At 36.7% G+C, this 24751-nt stretch overlaps 1 pseudogene; it reads right to left on the bottom strand.

Annotated features, from left to right (window-relative positions):
* Window positions 1-451: 451 nt before the first annotated feature.
* On the bottom strand, window positions 452-2006 carry LOC107640398 (cytosolic isocitrate dehydrogenase [NADP]-like; annotated as a pseudogene).
* Window positions 2007-24751: the final 22745 nt, after the last annotated feature.

The raw sequence follows: 24751 nt of genomic DNA, 5'->3' as shown, positions 1-24751 counted from the left end.
TAAATGTTACAAAAGATTTTCTTTGCTAACAACAAAAAATATTACAATAGATCTTTAGTAATATTTAAATACACAAAATATTGAATTAAAATCTTTTTCTCAATTACATATTTACACCCACTTTACAAATTAAATCCAAGAAATTTAAACATTAAAATTAGTCTAATAAGTCAATTTTCTATTTCTTCAATATGCTTACATAATTAAATACAAAATTAAAACCACAATTAATATAACCATTGATTTAATATAATTCTAGACAATGTGAAAAATATACTACACATAATACACTCTAAGGCCTAGCTGCATAAGCACTCAATTAATATAACTGCATTCTCGTGCATCATATAATGGTAGGATATTAGAATTTAAATATGTCAAACATTTTATTTTATTAGAAAAAAAAAAGAAAAAAAAAAGAAAAGAAAACGAAGTGTCCCAGTGCCAAAAATTACTTAAGCCCATGGACAAGAAGTGCAAGATCCTTTGTCATCTTTTCCAATTCCACTGTTCCAATGCAAGTTGCTTTCAGTTTCTCTGTAAAGTCCAACAATCTAGCATTTCCATCCAACTTTGTCCTGGAAAGATTAAATCTCTTAGTCTTTTATTCACGAAGTATAATTTCTTTCTTTCGGAGTACAGGTGGGGATATTAATTTTGATGAATTTAGTACAAGAAAAATTTATTTGGATGGATTTTGACATTTACCTATGCACAAGACCTCGAGGCTAGGCAAAAATTGATGCTATACTATTTGTGCTGGTTTCACCTCCCTTCTTATGAACCCGGTAATGACGAGTAACAGTGTCATGTGCTACCTCTGCTTCAATGGTTTTTCCATCTGGACAAACCTGTCAAAAAATGTAGCTTCTTAAATCAAAATCCATGCTGAAAATACATGCAAATAAAAAAATGGCAGAAAAAGATTAGGAAAGCAATACTAGCACTGATGTCATCAAGCTAAGAGAATCAAATCCTGTTCAATGAAAAAATTTGTTCAGATCACATTAAACATAAGCAAGTCTAGTGAAGAATTTTCTAAATCCTTGTGTGCAACCAGTTTTATTACAAGCAACAAAGCTATCACAAACTAAAATCTGCTTGAAGATCACAAAAGAATATGATATCCACCTTGAGCCAAGAAATCACTCCACATGTAGCCAATTGGTAACTGAGATATCGATCCACGGTACATACTGAAGTATGCAATAGGAGCAAGCTTCAATTTGTTTTTCCTGAAGTCATTGATGATTCCTCTTATGCCCCACCATATTAGTAGATCCACAACTATATAAGATAGCTGGAGCCAGAAAGAAATATTAAAAAAAGATCTATTGAAAACCACAAAAGCACCAAAATCAAATAACAAAATATTATTTTGGCAAAAGACTTATCCAATAACCAACACTTTTAGGAACTCATGCCAAAGGGTGAGGAAATGCATATGTTGGCCTGCATATTAAATATCAAATTCTGAAGTTATGCCTAACTTGTTATGAAACCTTATCTTACCTATATAAAATTGTTAAGGCAATTTAAACTCACGTCCATGGCATTGTGAAGAAGATGTGAAGAGGTACCCCAAGGACTTCAGCAACATGTGTGTGTCCTGCAAGCCAGAGCAGATGATAGAGTTTGATCTATTTCATTCTTAAAAAGTCATGTGCCAGTGTTACACAAATCTGCAAACAATAAACATGTTCTGCAAGAATGAAAGGAAAACTTTTCTTTTGAAATAAAGAGCAATCAACAATAACCTTATGAATTTGGGAAACAAATTCTGGAAAAATAAACTTCTATGTTCTACATGCTTTTTTATGTAAAAGCCTCTGAATTTCAAACTTCAAATTTGCAAGTTACTTTTGTGATCCTAGTTTTCCTATTCCCTTTCTAAGAATATTACTAACAATTTATATTTGATCTACTAACTACTCACCATAAGCTAGAGGATTGGCAATAATAGCCTGGGCTCTAAATGGAACACCGGTCTCCAAATCAGGCGCCATGCATGCTGTAAGAGTCCGAGTTTTTCACGCAAAACTGTTTTTATAAAAATAATAATTTTAAGTTCCTGGAATAGATTCAAAATTTAGAAGTTTTAATTTGAAAATAAAAATGTGAAATTTAATTTTAGTGAATTTTTCTGAGTTAAAAAATGTACCTTCTTCAAAAAGTTTTTGTAAAAATTGCGTACTGACGCTTAAGCTGGCAGTACCGGCTCTAATTTGTCCAATACCGCGTATTTTGGAAAATGAGATTTTGAAAAATGATTTATTATTTTGAAAGGGGTAAAAATAATTTATAATAAAAAACCGGACACTAATCTTAAAGGTTTTGGCCCAAAGTGGGCCAAACGGGCTAAAAACACTAACGGGTAAGACCGGACTCTTCCTTTCTATCTAAAGAAATATGGTAAGATCTCACGTCTCCATCTCCAGTTTCTAGCCCTAGATTCTGCGCATTTTTATGTATGCTTTTTGAGTAGATTTTGTGGTTTTGGTTGTTTAGGTGATCTCTAGTAGTGGGTAATTGTTGGATTTTACCCCTACTCTCGTTGGATAAGGTAAGGTTCCACTAAACCCTTGTGTTTAGTTATTTTGTGTATCTTAGGTTTTGATTTTGGTGATATATGTATTGTTCGTTTGAGCTTTGGTGTTTGTTGGAGTTGGTTGAGGCTTTGGATCAAGCTTGGTGGCTTCGTTTTGGTGTTTGGTGTGTTTGGAAATCGGCCAAGGTATGGTTTCGGTTTTCTTTATGTAATATGTAATGTTTCTGGACACTTAGGCTAGTTGACCTTAAGATAGGATTGAATGTTTGGGTGTATGATTACTTGTATGTATATTGGATGCTTGATGTTAAGTTGTATGGAGGTGGATAATGAGTGTTGTGATTTAATTGTAATTGATGAGGGATTGATTATTATTGAAATTGATGGAAATTTGTAGTAATTATTCATATTGTTGATGGTTGATATTGATTATGCGGGTTTATGATGGTTTTGGATGTTGGTGGTGATTTTGATTATTGGTTATTGTGGTTCATGTTAAAAGTAAGTGAATGAGGTGGTTTGATGAATTGAATGGATTGGTTGATGATAATAGAATGAAGGAAGTGGTACTTGTAGCATTGATTAATGTTGAGAATTTGAATGGTGGTATTAAGGATATGGGATGTGATGTTAGGTTGAATTTAGAGTTGGATGAGGTGAGTATTAAATGGTTTATATGATTGAATGGTTGATGTGGTTGAGAAATATTTGGTATGGATTCTTGAGTGATTCTAGTAATTTTGGGTTGTGAATAATTGGTTTTGGATTGAGTTTTGGTTAAAATTGAGTTTGTTGAGATTTTGGATAAAAATGAATTTTTGGTGAACTTTGATGAATTATAACTTGGCCCTCGGTTTTTGAAATCGACTGAAATTGGTTTTAAATTGAAGATGATTTCAAGGGCTTTAAGACGATATAAAGTTTAAGGAAAATAGATTTTTGTAGAGGAAGTTATGATTGTTCAAAGTTTGGTGTCGAAATCTAAAATTCTGCAGAGTTGCAGAATTTTGTGATTTTTGGTATGTGCACGCACACACCAATGGAGTTTTACAACCTGCGTGTATGCACAGCCCTGTGCGCAAGCACAAGTTGGGAAGGGTTGTCTGTTGGGGGCGCTAGCACAGGTTATGCGAATGAACAGACTGTGAATTTTGGCACCTGTGCGTATGCACACGTTTTGAAACTTCCTGGGCGTGCGCACGCACACCCCTGTGCATACGCACACGCCCTGTTTCTCAAACTTAAACTTTGTTTTCAACTATTTCACCTTCCGAACAAGGTTATAAGCTTCTATAACCCCATTTTAAGGCTTTTGGGCTTATTTTTGGGTATTAGAATATGGGAAATGTCCTAGGAGGTTTGATTTGGTATTGTTTTAAAAAGCTAGCAAACGGAAGTTTAGGTTTCTGGAGTGCTGAGGATGGGTCTGGTAGAGTGTGAGAGAAGGAAGATATATGAATTGAGAAGCTATTGAACCGATGAGTTTGGAATGGAAAATTATGAATTGATGATGGTTGTGACGAGTTGAGAACTTGGAAAGGAATAATGAGGAAATGTTTGGATTATATGAAAGTGTGAGGGGCCTATCTCTCCGGCGTGACAGATGTTTCTGTTGCATGATTTGTTGAATGTTAAGAGTGTACAGGGCCTATATCTCCGGCGTAGTAGATTGTTCTGCTGCATGATTTGTTTGTGGTCGGTTCCTTCTCTGCTGTAGAAAGTGTGCGGGGCCCATATCCCTGACGTAGTAGACTCCCTACTGCAGGAGTGCGCAGGGCACTATATCTCTGACGCAGAGAAGAGCTGATGTATGAGTACGCAGGGCACTATATCTCTGGCATGACAGAAAAGGCTACATCCAGGAGGATGTGTTGGGTTGGCATTTACGGACCGACAAGTGATATCATGAGCCAATAGGATAGACATTCATCAAATGCATCTCTTATGTGCTTGATTGCTTTGATTACTTGAGTTTGCCTAATTGTATAGCATGCCTACGTGCTTTTCGAATTACTTGCTATGTATGAATATTACCTATGTATTACTTGCTTGCATTATCTGTGCTTGTCTGGTGCTGAGGAGGTTAGGAAGGCGGTGGCGATGGGAACTTATGGAGGTTAGGTTGGCGAAGGCTGTGAGATACAGCGGTGTTATTAGTATTAGTTAGAATTCCCTTAAGTTTAGATAACCCGGTTTATGGTTTAAGTTCTTTATTTATTTATTTTTGTTCTAAGCTTTAATATCATTATGTGATGTGAAGTTCTAGGATTGCCTTCGGCATTCCGGGGCCTTACATCTTACATCATTGGGCACTGTTACCATACTGAGAACCTTCGGTTCTCATTCCATACTTTGTTGTTGTTTTTCAGATGCAGGTCGTAATTCACCTCGGTGAAATTGCGGACATGGTGACAGAGCGGAGTATAGTTCTTTCCTCGTATGTTTCTGTTTTACTTTGTCGTAGTATTCTCTCACCTTTTTTATATTTAACTTTATGGCCATATAGGCTTATTTGAAAGATAAGTTGTATAAGCTGTTTTAACTCCAAAATTCTTTATTTTTTTATTTGTAACTAGTCGGCTTAAACTCCGTAAGTTGCGGCTAGTTCTCTATGATTATAATATATATATATATATATGTGTGTGTGTGTGTGTGTGTGTGTGTGTGTGTGTGTGTGTGTGTGTGTGTGTGTGTGTGTGTGTGTGTGTGTGTGTGTTTTATTTTCTTGCATCTATACCTTATGTCTTGCGCTTTAGCTTCGTATGAACGTTTCGCGCTTTTGTAATTCTGTTTTGAGCTTAATCCTTCATTGGGCTTCTAGAATATATTATTTCCTTATATATATGTATGTATGTATGTATGTATGTATGTATGTATGTATGTATGTATGTATGTATGTATGTATGTATAAGCCTTAGGATTCTCGTAACCTCTGATTAACCTTTGCTTTACGGCTAGAGGTAAGGCTTAGGGTAATTGGGGTGTTACACATGCTAGAAGAAGGGAATCAATAATGTCCTTCAGATCAATATGAAGAACCAAAAACTGGTTAATATATAAGTGAAGCATTTCATTGTTAATTAGTTTCTGCTATATTCCATACCATGCACTATTCATGAAAATAATAAGTTAGTACAAGATGGTCTTAATAAAGTACATATAATAAGTCCTTGAATGAGCAAGAGGAATACTTTGAACATGTGCATTACTGGCGCAAATAGAATGGTGAAGAGCAGAAGATGACAAGTTAATAACTTAAAAGACTATGTTTCTTTTATTACACAGCAGGAACAACAAAAGAAAGAACTAAAAAAGTTTAAGTGCACACCTCAAGAGACAGGATCAAGCAATGTCTTGGCACCAGCTAATCCTCTTCTCCAAAGCAACCAACAGTTAGGAGGACAAATTTCAATTTCACAAATCATAACCACTGTATGTATACAAATAAAGGAATATATATATATATATATATATATATATATATATATATATATATATATATATATATCAAGGTTCGAAAAACCGGACCGATAATCAAACCGCTCTAGTTACTGGTTTACTGGTTCACTGGTCCAACCGGTTTAACCAGTGGTTCAACTGGAAAAACCGTTTTAAAATAAAATAATAAATAAATTATAAATAAACATCCTAAAATATAATTATAGTATAATATAAATATTAAAATAATTTTCAAATTTAAAAAACTATCTTAAATGTCATCAATCAAATTCATATACTCTTATTAATATACAAACTCAAGTTAAATAGTATAAAGAAATATCAAATATTAAATGTCAACATAAAGATTTATCAATCAGAGAGGTTAATGGAAATACAAAACAATAAGAGAAGTGGTTAATGGAAATACAAAACAATCAAAATAATGCATACTTTTTTCCTCAAGGTGTGATAGAATCTTATGGCATGGGAGAGGCCTTCACCAATTATCTTACGATCTTGGGGAGTCAAGATTCTCTGATCAAGTGATCATAGACCTGTGTATAGCATATTCTCAGCAGAAATTGATCAAAGAAGCTCTAGTGGCCAAAACATTTCAGCAAAACCAGCATTCAACATTCCAAAACTAGCAAAATCAGCAACTATAAATGACCATAAGTCTCTTTACCCAAGTCAAAATAAACAACTATATCTGAACTCAACAATCAGCCTTCAGCACCAAACATTACAAAACATTAACCAATAATCACAATAAACCTGCAACCAGCAATTACAAAACAGCAACTACAAAACAGTAACAAACATTGTACATTATAAAACATTCCAAATCAGTGATGACACTAAACACCCAGCAACCAGCAATTACAAAATAGCAACAAACATACAAAATATTACAAAACATTACAAGAAAATTTGAACAAAAATTTCAGAAATTTCAGAAACTGTGTTTTGTTTGAACTTTGAAGCAATGAAGTACTGCTACAACTTGAATATTTGACTAAATGGATTTAATTCAATTAAAATTTCAGGAACAAAAAATAAGAATCTTCTTATAAAATTGATTTTCATTATTGGCCATAGCGGAAACAACACTCTTCCCATCATCCTTCATTTCGTTATTATTCCGATAATGTGAAGATTAAAATCAAATTAGCTCAAATTTCTTTAATAAAATGAAAATATGAGAAACATGTCGACGAAAATGAGCTGCAACCGAATAATCAAATTAAATATAATTATTATCACAAATATAGGGTATGATAAAGGATGAACTAATATTCGCGATTATGGGTCCCTTGTAATAAGCTTTTGATATCCATTCATAATTTCCATCAAAGTACTACAACTTTGAATCTACGATAAATGCTTAAAAGCAATCACAACTTCACAAGCTGAATAACAAAAGACCAATACACAAATTTAAAAAAAAATGAAAAGCTGATTGAAACAGGGGAAAAAGGAATCCAAGGGTCACTTTCGCTCTCATCCAAGGCTGTGTTGGAATGGAAACAACCAAAAAACCTCAAGCAGCTTAGGGGTTTTTTGGGTTTGATAGCTCAAAATAAAAAACAAATTCACTAACCTTCCACTGACAGCAGGACGACAACGGCGACACGACGGCGCAGCAGCTGAAAGCCTTGAACAGCGAAGTTACCGACGAAGACAGGACGACGTGCCGAGCTAGAAAGCCTAGAAGAGAAGGTCTGGCCGTATGGATTTGGGACAGGGGAAGGAGGAGGCCGTGGAGATGCCGACAACCACGGACGGCGGCGGCAGTTCCATTGACGAAGATGGATTTTAGGTTTGGCCGTCTGGGGAACCTTAGGGCTTGAGTGTGTGGGTGTTTGGTGTGTGGGGGTGGGTATGTGAGTGAGGAACTCGCGTGGGGGTGGGGGTTTTTTAATTTTTTTTTTAAAAAAAATGAAAATGACGTCGTTTCTTAAGAACCGGTCGGTTTCTAGTCCGGTCCAACCGACCGGTTATCGGCCGGTTCAACGATTTTCTAATAGTTTTGAAAATGACGGCTTTAGGGGGAGGACCGGACCGTTTTTCACACCGGTTCCCGGTTAAATCGGTCCGATCGGCCGGTCCGGTCCGATTTTCAGAACATTGATATATATATATATATATATAGCACATTCATTAATAACAGATGTTTTACATTACACAGTTCAATGACTCAACACTTATCGAAGTAATGCATCAGTTACTTATAAGAATGGCTAGTGTTCACCAATGATCATTAGTTGAATTAATAGAAACAAGAGCATATTGATCCATGCAGTTAACTTTTCTCCTTTTTTGGGAGGGGGAGGGTTCACTGTTTACATTCATTAATAAAATTCTTTGAAAATTCTCCACGTGGCACCTAATGTGTGAATCAACAAGTACAACATTGCAGCAACAAATCTAGCTAGCCAAGAATGTATATGTAAATGTTGCCCATGAAGCTACATAAACATGAATGAGCAGCTAAACAAAGCATTTATAACTATTTACAACTCAATATCTATTTTTATAAATCAGAAAATGCAAAGCATAATAAAAAGAGGTTCAAAAAGGACCACAACATTATACACCATAACGGTCCAAAAATTAAAAAAAAAAACTAAAATAAAATAAGAATGAATTAACACAATGACAAGTCCAAAAGCTCAGACTCCAAATTTTATATCTTCTTTAGTAAAGTTAAAAGATGCAACGAAGCTAACTAATCTTTTTTCTTTCAAAAATTAGGACAAATGCAATAGGGACAAAAAAACTACAAATTGGGGAGATTATAGAACCTAACTATAAACAAAATCACTGAAAGGAACTTTAATGGGTAGGACTTCAAATTGAAAACAAAGGACTTACCACTCACACGTCTAGATAACTTTTCCAACTTTGCTCGTTACTGCTAGCTTAGCCTTTTTGCCAACAAATTCTCTTTTTTCAACAGCTTCAGCACCCCACTACCACCTTAAAAGTAAATTGTTAGAGAAGAAAAGATACAAAGTGGAGGAAAAGATATCCTCTCAACTGAGAATACAAAGAAAATCAAAACATTTGTGAACTATGAATTTCCAATCTCTCAACATGTGAAAGGGAAGTCCTTTGAAGAGACCATGTGCTTTACACCATACAGATGACTGACACCTAATTCCTTTGATGTAATGTGTGGATGATAAATAGGTCCATTGTGAATGTATGACTTGATATATAAAATTTCTAATAAACTAATGTATCAAAGGGGAAAAAATAGTACGAAATAATGGTAAAAACGAAAAAAATCATTAAAATGTATATGGAAGGATAAGATCACTGCACCTTGCTTTAGTGCAAAGGGAAGCTGGAGATAATCAAATGCTTCAAGTATTAGCTCCACATTCTCTAGTAGTACCACTTCTAAATGACAACAAATATCCAACTTTAAAATCAGTCCACAAACAACCTTCAATTAAACATACACACAGATACAAAAATAAGTTCACACACACACACATGATTAAGTCCTTCAAACATACAAGCAATACCTGTTTCATCCTCATCTCTTTCAGCAATAAATAGGTCATGACATTAGTTTGGCCCTTCATTATTAATTTTTGACATTCAATTAGGTTTTAACGCGCTTTAACTACTAATGCACTATTCTATTTCCGAAGTGAAATGATGAAGTCAATAACTAAAATTTGTCTGAATTTCATAATGCTAAACATAGGGAATTTAATTTCCTAAAAATCAACTGCAGTAATCAAAATTTACAAAAATTAACAAATACAGTAATCAAAATTAATGCATATATTAACACATTCTGTAAAAAAAAAAAGCACTAAATTAGGGGTTGGCCACGAATTCATAACATAAATTAACACAATGAGGATCGAAGGATGACCTACCTACAGGGCGACGGTGACAATGATTGCGAGTGAAAAGCAGAGACACTTACAATGAGGAAGACAGAGGAGTAGCAATGATCACAAAGGCAACAATGTCTTAGGAGAGCAGATCGGCGACAAGTTCAAAGGTTGCAGCCTCACTGAAGAGATATCGATAATTGAGATCGAGCGAGAGCGAGGTCGAGAATCAAGTGAGATCAAGATCGAGCAAGAGCGAGATTGAGGTTGAAATCGCGAGATCGAGATTGAAGCAAACGCACGAAGGAATAAGTGATTAGATCACAGCGTGAGCGAGATTTGGATGTGAGGAGTGAGAGATTTTGATTTTGTGACCAATGAGTTTTTCTTGTTCCTGTGAATATGAATAAGTGATTAGGAATAGGTAACATTTTTAAAAAAATATATATATTTGGTAACATTTTAGCATAAATGTTACTTAATATGTAATTTTGTTATAATTACTAGTTAAAAGATAAATGTTACTAAAAGTCTAAAATGTAGTAGTCAGTGGTGGTGATGGTGAATCGGAGGTGATGGTAGTGAAAGGAAGGCAACACGCAAATCAGAGGGGAGGAGAGGGGAAGAAGATAATTTGAAAATGAGTTTACGGTTTTGGGTTTTTTTCAAACGCGGGGGAGTTCATCGGTAGTTGTGGCTGGAGGTTCATGCAGATGGAGATGGTGATGGTGAAGCGAAGATGAAGCTGCATGTGAGGAATAGCAAGAAGGAACTCCGTCATATTTAGAGCTGCTTTTGAAACGACATTGTTTTGCAGCCAGGAACTTAATTGTCCCGTTTTGAAAAGGTTCCATCCACATATGTATCTGTAAGACCAGGTTAGTATAATGGGGCCACGTCAGACTTTTTTGTTGGTTCCGATGGACCCATATGAACAGAAGACTCTTTTGTCCAACTTTTGAAGAGGTCAAGGACTTAAAAGTATTTCCAAATCTTGAGGAATGAAAATGTCTGCAGAAAAAATGGTCAGGGACTTATTTGTCTTTTACTCATAAAATATATATGTCCATATGATATCAATCATATCCATTGGTTAATGCAAGAGTTTGCACTATTATGATGGATCAAGAGTCCATTGTAAAAGTTTTTGGATTAATTATAATGTAAAAATCCATTTACTCAATTTTTGCTAAAAAAATAGCATCAGTGACAAAAAGCCCAAATAATTAATTTAATTAACCTTTTTGCTAATTAATAAAGATAATCGTATTGTCAGTAATAAAAAATGAAATCATCTGACTTGTTCAACATGATTTTTGCTGCAGAAACAACATTCATCACAACTCTCTTATCCCCTACTAGGGACACTTGTCTTTTTAAAGACTCTTCCAACACACAAGGAACACTTGTCCTTTTAAAGACTCTTCCAACACACATACACACACACATATGTATAGATGTCTTTAGTCAATCTACGCTCAAGAATTTGCCTAACATATTAGATTATTTACTTTTTTGTTCTATCTTTGGAACTAATTTTTTAATAATTTTCTTGCATATCCAATCATCCAACCTGATTTGTATCTCCATCAATCTATATTTCAACCTATTATTATCAACACTATGTACCCAAATTAGCAACAAATTTCACATGAATAATAGATATATATGAAGTCAAACACCGAGTCAATCCGTGCAAAAAACTTGAAGTGAGGTATGGGTAGCTTTTCTTACTCACTATTCATACCCTATCCGAATAATAAAGTCAGGTCCAAAGTAGACAAGCCCAACTCACAAAATAAAGATCTAAAAACCTTTTTATGTCTGTCTAATCTACATGAAGAATGGATCCATTAGTCTGTAAACCCGATCTACATGCAGAATCTTAACTATATAAGATCTTAACAACTCCTAAATAAAAGGGAAAGAAACCACCCATCATTATATGTGGATAAGTTACATAAAGAGAACAATCTTATCTTTTCTATTGTATAAATACAACATTTAGCTCAGGTATTTCTCAATTTTAATATACTAAAATCTGTTTAAAACCCTTACTAACTTAAGTATCGGAGTCCCTTAGCTTGCAGGTACCATCCCCATCCTCACTTAAAGACCTCGGACGGCTTCGCCTCACTAGAGGAGACGTCAGCATCATCATACAAAGGATCCTGGACCTCACGTTTAGGCTTAAGTCACATCGATTTTAGATAACCCTTGGAATATTGGTGCCATTGCCGGAGACTTGGAGTTCAACACCCAAACATGGCGAACGATTATCCAAAAGAGGGACACACGACATCCGAATCAGAACCCTAAGGAGAATAATGGATTAATAATGATCAAGTAGTTGTTATCTCTCCTCCTACTAAGAGGTAGGAAAGTTGATGAAGAAACAGATAATCCAAGAGAACAAAGATTAGGATCAGATATCCATAGACCTGGAACATTAGGAGACAGTAAAGCAACAAAAATAATGAAATTGGTCCATGGGAACCAAGACCATCTGGAGCAGCTTGAGATCAAGCTGGAGCGAGTCTGAATGAGCTCTACGAAAAGAGGTACAACGCCGTAGAAAGTTGGAGGAAAAATTGGAAAGACTATAGTTCGATCTCAAGGGAAAGAGACCTCAAACTGATTAGGAAACCACTCCCATTGGAAGTGAGACCTCAAGGGAAAGAGACCTCAAGAATAGGATATATTTAGCCGACGCTTCAAATGCAACTCGGTGCAAAGAATTTTCGATCACTCTAACTAAGGTGGCCATGAAGTGGTTTAATAGTCTTCCTCCAAGGTCGGTCTCCTGTTTCGATGACCTAGCCAAGGGCTTCCTTATACGATTTGTCATCCAGAAGAACAAAGCTAAGCACGCTCTGAGTTTCTTGGGTGTTAAACAAAAGGTCGGAGAATCCCTCAAGGTATACATGAAAAAGTTCAACAAAGCATGTTTAGATATTCAGAACTTGCTTACTGAAGCAACTATCATGGGATTGGTTAATGGCCTTAGAGAGGGTCCCTTCTCATAGTCCATATAAAAAAGATACCCGACTTTTTGTACGAAGTTCAAAAACGAGTAAAGAAATACATCAACATAGAAGAGACTGCTCAAATGAGAAAGCCTACAACTAGACAAAACAAAAGGATTACAACTCGAACAGGCCTAGGAAGTACCACTTCTATATCCCATTACGACTCTCCTTGGTCGATGTCTATAGGAAGGTATGCCACATTGAAAATATACCACCTCTAAGACCAATCAAAAGAAAGAATGGGAGAAATTAGTCAGAATACTGCGAATACCACAAGATCTATGATCATGCTACTAATGATTGTTATGACTTGAAAAATATCATAGAAAAGCTAGCCAGAGAAGGGTGACTAGATAAATACCTGGCTGGGAGGTCGGATGAAACCAGCAAAAGGAAAAGAGACAGGAAAGATAGCGAGAGGCGAGAAAGATCAGCAAGAACACTTGAAAGACACATTCACACAATTGCTGGTGGCTTTGCAGGAGGAGGAGTAACTAAGTCCTCCTACAAGAGACACTTGAAAGAGGTCTACTAGGTCGGAGAGGACGAGGGGATACCCAACCTGCCTACAATAACCTTCTCTAAAGAAGACGCTTGGGGTATCGTGCTCGAGCATGATGATCTAGTGGTCATAACCATTATCCTAGCCAATACTCATCTTCACAGGACACTGGTGGATCAACAAAGTTCAACGTATATCCTATTTAAACCAGCCTTTAACAAGCTAGGTTTGGCGGATAAAGATTTGAAAGTATATCCAGACTCTCTTTTTAGCTTAGGAGTCTCCTATCCAACCTTTAAGGTACATCATAATGTTTACTACTTTTGATAAAGGGTTAAAATCATGAACCTTAAACTTCAACTACATTGTGGTAGACGTGGCGTTAGCATATAATGCCTTGATAGGTTGGACAACCCTAAATTGACTTACTGCTGTAGTGTCAACTCCTCGTCTCTAGATGAAATTCTGGACTTCGAAGGAAAAAACTACCATAAGAGGAGATCAGCAACTGACTAGAAGATGCTATAATGAAAACTTAAATTTATAGGGCTACCTAAGAAGAAGGGAAGTAAACTCCATAGAGTTTGACAATGTCTCAGTCTGAGAAGATTGAGACCTCAGCCTGAGGAAAAGATAGAAGTACAAATAAATAACAAAGTAGGAAAAACCACCAATGTAGGAACCAATCTATATCAATAATTGAAGGAAGATCTCATAAAACTCTCACAAAAGACTTCTGACCTCTTTGTTTGGAAAGCTTCTAACATGCCTGGCATCCATCCCAATCTGATGTGTCATAAGTTAGCTGTTCATTCGGGCTCCTTACCTATACAACAGCGGTAAAGAAATCTTAGTCCAAAAAAGAGCACATGTTGTGGAAGAGAAAGTTCAAGCATTTTTAGAAGTCGGATTTATAAGGGAAGTGAAATACCCTCTATGGCTAGTGAATGTTGTCTTAGTAAAAAAGAAAAAATAGAAAGTGGAGGATGTGCGTAGATTATACCGACCTCAACAAAGCTTGCCCTGAAGACCTTTATCCTTTTCCTAGCATTAACGCCTTGGTAGATTCAGCATCAGGGTACAAATTTCTCTCCTTTATGGATGCTTACCCGAGATACAATCAAATCCTGATGTACAAGTCCGATCAAGAGAAGACGTCCTTCATTACCCCTAAGACCAACTATTGTTATGTGATTATGCCTTTTGGATTGAAAAATGTAGGAGCAACATAACAGCGATTGATGAATAAGGTATTCTTACTCCATTTGGGAAAGCTTATGGAAATCTACTTGATGATATGCTTATCAAAACTAACCTGCTGACTGACTTGTCAGAAATGTTCAACACTATAAAGTAGCACGAGATGCGATTAAATTCTACTAAGTTCACCTTCGTAGTAGAAACAGCGAAGTTTCTTGGGTTTATGCTTACCCAAAGGGGCATTGAAGTCAACCCGAACAAATACAACCTGAATATGAAAAGTCCAACTCGTCTACAAGAAGTCTAGCAATTGAATGGCAGACTAGCAACTCTATCTAGATTCTTGGTGGGTTCAGCCCTAAAGTCGTTACTATTATTTGCAATCCTTAGAAAAAAAGCGTGACTTCAAATGGATCCAAGAATGTGAACAAGCTTTTCAAGAGTTTAAGAAGTTCTTCAGTCAACCCCCATATTAACCCGACCTAAGGGCGAAGAAGAATTCATGCTATATCTAGCTATTTCTGACAAAGCTATAGCCGCCGTCCTTGTCTGAGAAGATGAAGGCAGACAACGACTTGTTTATTTCACAAGCAAGACATTACAAGGAGCCGAACTAAACTACTAGAAGATTGAAAAACTTGCCTATGTCATTGTTTTGGCTTCTAGCAGATTACGATCCTACTTTCAAGCTCACACCATAAGGGTTCGAACTAATCAACCCATGAAGCATATCCTAGAGAAGACAGACATTGCAGGACAAATGCTATAATGGGTTGTCAATCTGTTCGAGTTTGACTTGAGATATGAAACTTGGACAACTATCAAATTGCAATACTTGGTTGACTTCTTGGTGGAGTACACGGAAGTGTCAAAGGAAGCTCTACTACTTAGAACTTGTACATAGATGATTCATCAAACAAGGCAGGCAGCGGAGCAGGAGTTATCCTTGAAAATGAAGAAAGAACTCGGGTAGAACTCTCCCTTATGCTCGACATCCCAATATCTAATAACCAAGCTGAATTTGAAGCAACGCTAGCTAGCTTACGAATGGATGAAGAGGTTAGAGCCTTTGAAAATAATAGTCTTTAGTGACTCCCAAGTTATGACCTCACAAGTAAATGGCAAATATTAGGCTAAAGATCCCAACATGAAAAAGTGTTTAGAGAAAATGCTAGCCTATTTGGCTTAATTTCAAGAAGATGAAGTCCAGCATATAATTCAAGAGTTGAATAGACGAGCTAAAGCCCTTTCTAAGTTGGTCAATATGAAGCCAAGGGACAATAATAGAAGCCTGATTCAAGAAACACTACAATCACCTTCAGTAGCAAAAAAAAGTTGACGGGTCGGACACACTAACAATCTTCAACCCAAATTGGACTAGATAACTCCTATGATAGAATACCTCAAGTTTGACATCTCTCCTCCAAGAGAAAGAGAAGCAAGAAGACTGGTAAGAGAGGCCCAAAACTACACACCAGTTCATAATGTCCATTACAGAAGAAGGATATCTACACTTTTGTTGATATGTGTTCCAACTTCGAAGATGGAAGAAGTCTCAGATGAAATCCAAGTGGCATCTGTGAAAATTATTTAGGGGCAAGATCATTGGCAAAAAAGTACTACAAGTTGGCTTCTATTGGCCGACTTTGTAAAAAGATGCAACTGACTTCGTGAAAAAATATCCGCCCTGTCAGCTGCATGCAAAATTTCATGTGGCACCTCCAAATGAGCTTATTAGTATCACCTCATCATTGCCCTTTGTAAAATGGGGGTTAGATTTGCTCAGACCATTTTTTTCAAGTGCCTGGGCAGGTATAATACCTCATAATAGTTGTTGTTTACTTTACCAAGTGAATCAAAGTAGAACCTTTGGCAACTATAATAACTCAGAGAAGTCGAAAGTTTCTCTACAAGAACATTATTACAAGATTTGGAGTACCATTCTTAGTTACCACTGACAATGAGACTTAGTTCACTGATTCAACATTCAGAAACTTGGTAGCAAATCTACAAATCAAGCACCAATTCACATTGGTAGAGCACTCTCAAGTCAATGAACAAGCAGAATTAACAAAGTCATACTGGTTGGGCTCAAAAGAAGGTTACAAGAAGCAAAAAAAGCATGGAATAAAGAGCTCCTACAAGTCCTATGGGCATATCGGACAACTCCTCAATCAACAACTGGAGAGTCTCCATTCTGATTGGTGTATGGTATAGAAGCCATAATCCCTATTAAAGTCAATGAAAAAGTCCAAGGGTGAGATTTTACAACAAAGTTGGTAATGTTCAAGACCATAAGGAAGAACTCGACCTTCTCCCAAAAATTTAAGAACAAGATTAGATAAGAGAAGAAGCATTGAAGCAAAGAATATCTATAAAATACAACAAAACGGTCATAAGAAGGAACTTTGCCAAAAATAACCTCATACTAATGACATTGGGGTACAGAATTTGAGTAAAGAAAAGTTGGCCGCAAATTAAAAAGTACCTTATAAGATCATTGAAATCTTAGGAAAATATTACTACAAAGTGTTCGACTTCAAGGGTGTCGAGCTACTCACGTCGTGGCATGCTTGTAATATGAAGAAATACTATAGCTAGAAACCAAACATGGCTCTCTAGTATATTCTTTTTCCCAACTTCATGGCTTGTTCCCAAAGAATTTTCTTGAAGGGGTTTTAATGAGACACCATAGCAAGGGCTAGGAGTAAAAGGTTAAACTCTTAGTAGCAACTAGCAAGTTGTAATTCATCTTAGTTAATAAAAATGTATTTTCTCTACATTCATTACTTCTTCATTTATGCCAATTCATACTCGACAAAATACAAAAATCATGACCGACCTTTTATGGTCGGCACGATAAAGCAACGAGGTCCGAGTTGTTGTATAATAGTTACATACACAAATTAAAAAGTCCTTAAAACAATTTGAATGCAAATGAGTTGTTGAAATAAATCACAAAAGTAACTTAATAAAATTATGCAAATAAAGCATGATAAACTATAACCCAAAAGCAGTAAAATTAAAAGCCCAAAGGGCTCAATATATTCAAACTATAAAAAAAACTTGTTGTTTAGCCCACAACTCGGGTACCATACTTACAAATATAATAAAATAAAAGAAACATCATGAAGCAGGAGTAGAGTGGTCATCACTGGCAGGGATCTCAGACTCAGGAGCTGCAACCTTTGACTCAGAAGCGATTTGAGGTTCAGAAGCAGTAGCCAGAACCTCCAGCTCGATTGCAGAAAGCTTGACCTCCAAAAGGGAGGAAGTCAATCCCGTCAAAGAGAGCAAAGGCCCCTTCAAACTCACAAAAGTAGGAGCGTCCTCGTCATCTTCAGGAATGTCGACAGCCTCCCCATTGATGGATGTCTTGTTTGGATACACGATTGAGAGGTCGAGGTAGGGAGCTAGGACTTAGACTTGAGCCTTCACATACTCTATAATCTCGTCCAAGTCATTGGTGGAAGTATACTCCAACTCCTCATACTTCTTCGTAAGTTCTTCAAGGTCCTTGGCCAAGGACATCTTCTCCTAGTAAAGTCGGACGTTTGTTGCCATAATCTGCTCTCTCTCGACGACGGCCTTGGCGCACTCCTTATTGTCCAACTTCACTATATCCTCCAACTGGGTGGCATCCGACTTCATGGCTACTTCCCTGGCCTCCCACAAAGCATTGGCCTTCTGTAGCTCTTCCACCTCTTTTCTCAGCTCGAAAGCCTCCGACTTGAGTGCATTAAGGGGTGCTTCTTTTAACCTATTCATTAAGGTTGTACATACCCCAACAATATGAATGCCCCTTTTAACAAGAATTTCAATATTATTTATAGTAGGGTCATCCATAGCAATATTGTTGCCCAGAAGGATGTATTCCTTGGTAAATGATAAACCCTATTTTTAGGGTTTATCTTGTGCTTAATTTAGAGGATTTTATTAATTTTTTCTATATTTATTCAATGAAATGGCATGGTTTCATGATTTTCTCCTAATTTGTGCTTGAGAGTGAAAACATATTTTTTAGGCCCTTAATTGCTAATTTTAATTCACCTTTGAGTTTACTAGATGCATTGATGTGTTTGTTAGTGAATTCAGGATTGAAAAGGGCTAGGAATGGATCAAAGGAGTGAAGAGAAAAGCATACAAAGTGGAGAATTCATGAAAAATCAAGGATTTGGAGTGCATACATCGACACGCGTGTGACAGACGCGCACATGTGAATAAGAAGTCGCATGGCAACGCGTACGCGTGACATGGCGTGTATGCGTGCGAAGGAAAACACCAAACGACGCGTACGCGTGACCCATGCGTACGCGTCAAAGCTCGCACGTGACCTCATTAAAGTGAAAATGCTGGGGGCGATTTTTGAGCTGCCCAGGCCCAGATCCAACTCATTTCTGAGGCTATTACATGCAGAATTCGGGGGGGATGATTGATACACATTAGTTTTAGAGAGAGATGTATAATTCTAGAGAGAAAGGCTCTCTCCTCTCTCTAGATTAGGGTTTTTAGTTTTCTTCCTTTTAGATCTAGATTTGAATTCTCTCCTTGCTTTAGTTTACCTTTACTTTTATTTGTTCTAACAATTTATTTCTCTTGTAGTTCCTTTATTTGGTTAATTTTAGTTCATGCACTCTTTTGTTGATTTCAATTCTCTTTTAATGCAAATTATGATTTCTATGTCTTTTGATGTTTGCCTTAATTTCTATTGTTGAGTTCTTACTTTGATTAGTTATAGCTTCCTTTAATTCTTGCAATTAATGATGTTTACTTTTATTGCTTTCTATGTGTTTGATGAAATGTCTCTTTTAGTTTTGAGTAAGATTTTTCCCCTCTTGACTTGGGTTGAGTAATTGGAGACGCTTGAGTTATCAAACTCTCTTGTTGATTGATAATTGAATGCCATTAAAGCTAGTCTTTCATTAGGATTTGACTAGGACATGTATGTGGACTCAAGTTGATTGTATCTACTTGACTTTCCTCATAGTTAGAGGTTAACTAAGTGGGAGCAATGGACAATTCTTGTCACAATTGATGATGATAATGAGGATAGGACTTTTAGTTCTCATCCCTTGCCAAGAGCTTTCTTAGTTGTTAGCCTATTTCTTTTGCTATTCACATTTCGTGTTCCTTATTACAAAAATCCCAAAACATTTCTTCCTAGCCAATAACAAGAACACTTCCCTTCAATTCCTTGAGAGACGACCCGAAGTTTAAATACTTCGGTTATTTTTATTGGGGTTTGTACTTGTGACAAACAAAATTTGATTGAGGATTGTTTGTTGGTTTAGAACTATACTTACAACGAGATTTCATTTGTAAAATACTTTACCATCAAATTTTCCCTTCATCAAATGGCGTCGTTGCCGGAAAATTACAAATGTGTGCCTTGTTATTGGTTATTGTACATATGTTAATATTGTGAATAGCTTGATTTTTGGATTGCTTGTTAGTTCTTGCTAGTTTTAGGACTTTGTTTCATTATTTCTTGTTAGCTTTTGTTTTTATTTTCTCTTTTCATTATAATTTTTCACTTTGGCTATGAGTTTGGTTCTAACTATATTGTAGGAAATGAGAGTTACAATGAAGATATGCATCAAGGATGGAACAATCAAAGGTGGGAGGAGCCATATGCATATGATCAATCCTCTTGGCAACAACCTCCACCAATGCACTATGAACAAGAGCTATTCTATGATGCATACTAATCCAATAGCTATGGTGGACCTCCTTTTGACAATCAACAACCACCACCATATGCCTATGGACCTCATCCTCAACATAGCCCTCAACCATACTCACAAGCCCTTTTTTACCAAACACCTCTATATGGCCCTAATCCTTATCCACCATACCAACAACCATATGAGCCATATGAACCACACATAGAACCACCACCATTCCAACCTCAATACCTCCAAGAACCACATCCTCCATACCATTACCAAGATGAACCACCTTCAATGTATGCAAATTTTCACCCACAAGATGAATTCTACATTCCATCACAACCCTCCATGAAAGAATATCCATGTCCATCAATCTAAGAACAATATGATCCTACTTATGTTAGCAAAGCGGAACAAGAATCAAAGGATCACCTCAAGGAATCAATGGATCGGCTTCAAGCAACCATCCGTCAAAAGTTAGACTCATGGGAGTCATACCACAAGCAAAACATGTCCACGGATGATTGTGGAGGAGCAACCGAAGAGAGGAGTGTGAAGGGAATCGTAGAATCTCAACTTGAGAGCAAGGGATTGGAGTGTGTTATGCAACAAGTGGAAAAGATGGAGAGTGTTGCACCGCTACACCATTACCAAGAAGAACTACCTTCATATCATGAACCCTTTCCTCCAAAACAATGAACCCTCCTATCCACCCGAATCTCCAATAGATGAAACCATTGGTCCTATTCTTCAAGGGCAAGAAGAGATAAAAAGAGAGGTACTAGAATTCGCAGCCACCTTGACCGAGGTAGTAAACCGATTAGCCTCCCAATGCTTGCACACTCAAAGTACACCCTTGGCCACATGTGGAGAATCAAATAAAGAGCATAGTATGAAGAAGAGATTGGAAACTCCGGTGGGTGATGAGGAATGTTGCTTTGTGTTGGAACAATTGGAGGAAGCTATGATTGTTGAAGAAAAGGAAAAAATGGTTGAAGACTTAGGAGATGCAAAACCTCCATGGGAACCTAAAGTTGAGGAAAACCCCTCCCAGAAGATTGAATTTGATGTTAAGGAGGAAAGTGCACAACCTCCAAGGCATATTCTATATGAAGAATTGGACGGGATAGAGCAAGAATTGAGTTCCCATGGCAATGAAAATCAAGCATCAAATCTCCTTGGTGAAGAATCCTTTAAACTTGAAGAACCTTCTCCTGGTGAGTTTAAAAGTATTGTGGAGGTAGACTTTTCTTATCCTTCCAATTATGGTTTGAGTAAGGGAAAAGAGTTGGATAAAATTGATGAACAAATGATTGAATTTGAGAAATCTTGTGAAGAGGTGGAAGTCCTTAGAAAAAGAAGGACGAGAGTTGAACACGCTTTGTCAAGATCCTTGGAAGCTTCTTTACCTAGGTTGTCATCTACTCCTTCACTTGAGTGGGTAAAACTCATCTCTATTAGCTTTATTGTCCCACTTGAGTACGGCTTGCTTGAAACGGATGGTCAACTTAGGACGCTTTGCAGGATGAAGCGTAAGAGGAGGATGTTTCGTGGTTGGCGTTGCAAATCAAGGCTCATTTTGGTTGACACATCAAAGATGAGATACAAAGGTTAGACTAGTGCTCAATTAGATGGGTCTAGGAGGAGAGTTAGGTACTTCATTGAGAATTCCTCTTGCTTGCCACCCGGATGCATTAATGATGATCAGCTTGAAGACGAGTGCAGAAATAAGATTTGGGATCCCGGCATACACGAGGATCAATTTTGGGAGCCTTTAGCTTGTGTGGAACTCCATCAAGGCTTGGTGGCATTAATTTTGAAGAATAGAGCTTATTGGAGATTCAAGCATTGGTGGATGTTCAAGAATGGATACAAGCACAAGTCACCATGACAAGGAGCTTCCCAAAATGTCCAACTTAAGGACAATAAATAAAAGTGCTAGGTGGCAGACACCCCACCATGGTAACATCTTTTTCACTCTTTCTCTTTTGTAAATATTGGTAAAAATAGGTTTAATTTCATGTTTGTTTAGTTTGTTGAGTTTATTTGGTAGTTTAGTATGTTAAATACGATTTTATGGAGTTTTGGTAGCTGTTGGAAGGCTTGGAATGCTTGGTTTGATGCAAGAGATTGAAAAATTTTGAAAAACAGAGCATCACCCACGCGTACGTGTCACCCATGCGTACACGTGACCCCAAGTTTTTCGATCATCCACGCGTACGCATCACCCACGCGTACGCGTGGATCCAAAATTTTCACCTTCCATACAAAAACCCGAGAGTTATGCGAGTTTTGGGCTGGAATTGTGCCTCTAGCACAAAGTCCACCCACGCGTTCGCGTCGCCCCTCTGAGTAACCCATAACGCGTACGCGTGACCCACGCGTACGCGTGACCCACGTGTACGCGTCGAAACCATTTCACCCCTCCACGCTTACGCATTGCACGACGCGTACGCGTGGATTGCCTTGTTCCACCCACCTTCTTTTCTTCTCCTATTTCCATTTCTTTCCTTCTTCTCTCTTCTCTTCTTTTCTTTCCCCTTCTCCGACCATCATCCAACACTACCAATCACCATCTAAAACTATTTCTTTTAGTTAGATAGTTAATTAGTTGTTTAGTTAGTTTAATTTTTTATTTAATTTTCTGTTGTTCATTATGAGTGTTGGATTATTAATATTGTTTGCTGTTTATTGCTGCTGACCGATGATAGGATGTTATTTTAACATCATTATTACTAATTCCTATTGTTGATTTTCATTATTGAGGTTATATTGGGTTACTTGATTTCGAACTTTTCATGTTTAACATTTTTGAATACCAAGTGAATGAAAATTGCCTTCAAGCATTCTAAATCTTTTAAATTGCATGTTGTAGCTAGCCACCATGTGATTTGAATCCTTTTCTTTGATTAGGCAATTTCTTGATGGATATTGTGCATTTATCTTAATGCATTGTATTTCTTGATCATATGCATCCATATGTTATGCTTATGTCTTAATAACATGTTTGACCATTAATTGTCTACTTATGTGCTCTACACATATTTGAAATTAGTCATTTTGGCACAATGTTCTTTTGTGAAATTGGATTGGAAGCTCACCTAAGGACACCCTTTTGAAACTCTCAAGCCATATGGACCATGCTAGCTATGTGATTGACTTTTCACCTCTAGTTCTCTTTTACTACATTGCATAGCAACCATGTTTCACATCTTATGTCTACTAGGTAATGTGAGCCCAAATTCAAGGTGTGTCATTGGTTGGTGTGTAAGTTTCATATACCATTTGGTCCATTAAGTTCTCTTGCACATAAATCAATGTCCATTTATTATCCAATTCACAATTGCTTGATTTTTGGCTGGAATGCTTTCATGCTTCTTTATCGCTTATTTGGTTGTCTTAACCTACGAGTTTAGAGTATTTTAAGCACACTAGGATGAGTGAAGTGCATTCTTCTTTTGTGTAAATTGTGATGAAGTTTTTTTTATGCTAGTGTGCGTGTGTTCTAAACCGCGGGCAATTCAGAACTCACACACTCTTTTCTTCAATATCACACTAATTCACTCACTTCATTCTAGTGCTTATTACCTCATTCCAACAATATTTGCTTCCTTGCTTTTGCATTTACTTGTTTTCTTATCTGGTTTTCTATTTTTCATTGAGGATGCACTATAAGCAACAAAGGAAGCGGGAGAAAGAACATGCAGCAACCGATTGACCTACCAGCTGAAGGTAGCAACTCGAAGAGTCGCCGTACCCCTTTGCTCATCTTAGAATGCAACAAGGACGGTGCAAACTTTTAAGTGTGGGGAGGTCGTCCGACCAGTCGGCGTTTTTGGGTGACAATTTCTAACCCCAACACTTTTGCATTTCATTTTTTTAGGTCTTTTAGGATCTTTAGTTGCATATTTATATATAATAAGCTTAGTTAAAATAATGAAATACTCCAAGAAAAACATTCTTAATAGGGCATTGACATCCCAATTGATTTGAGTAAAAATTTTTCATTGAACTTGCTTGAACTATACATTGTGGATCATGTTTTTGATCTAAGAACACAAGCATGTGAGATTTGAGCCTAATGGTGTGGTTACATCATATAACCACTTATTTTCCTTCTTATGTGCATTATTCTCTTTCTATGATTGTAATCTTTGATTTGTTTGATTCTTTATATCCATTATTCCATGTATACATGCATTTATATGATTGAGGCCATCATTTCATTTAGCTCACTTACCCAAATAGCCTTACCTTTTATCTTCTATTGTTAGCCAACTTTGAGCCTACGATTAATCTACTTTGTTCTTTAATTTAGCACATTACAAGCCTTAGAGCGAAAAACAATAAATGTCCTTAATTTGGATCTTTGATTAGCTTACGCTAGTGAGTGTGTGTATCATTCAAGTGTGGAAAAACATGGGACACTGGGTGAGGTAAAAGTGTGTTTTTGTATTTTTGTTGAAAACATTGGGAATTGGGTACATACTCATGCATTAAATGTTTAA

Source organism: Arachis ipaensis, chromosome B5, assembly GCF_059453495.1.
Source record: "Arachis ipaensis isolate K30076 ecotype BB chromosome B5, ASM5945349v1, whole genome shotgun sequence".
NCBI classification, from domain to species: Eukaryota; Viridiplantae; Streptophyta; class Magnoliopsida; order Fabales; family Fabaceae; genus Arachis; species Arachis ipaensis.
The sequence above is the reverse complement of the archived record's forward strand: the minus strand, read 5'-3'. Positions and strand labels throughout refer to the sequence as shown.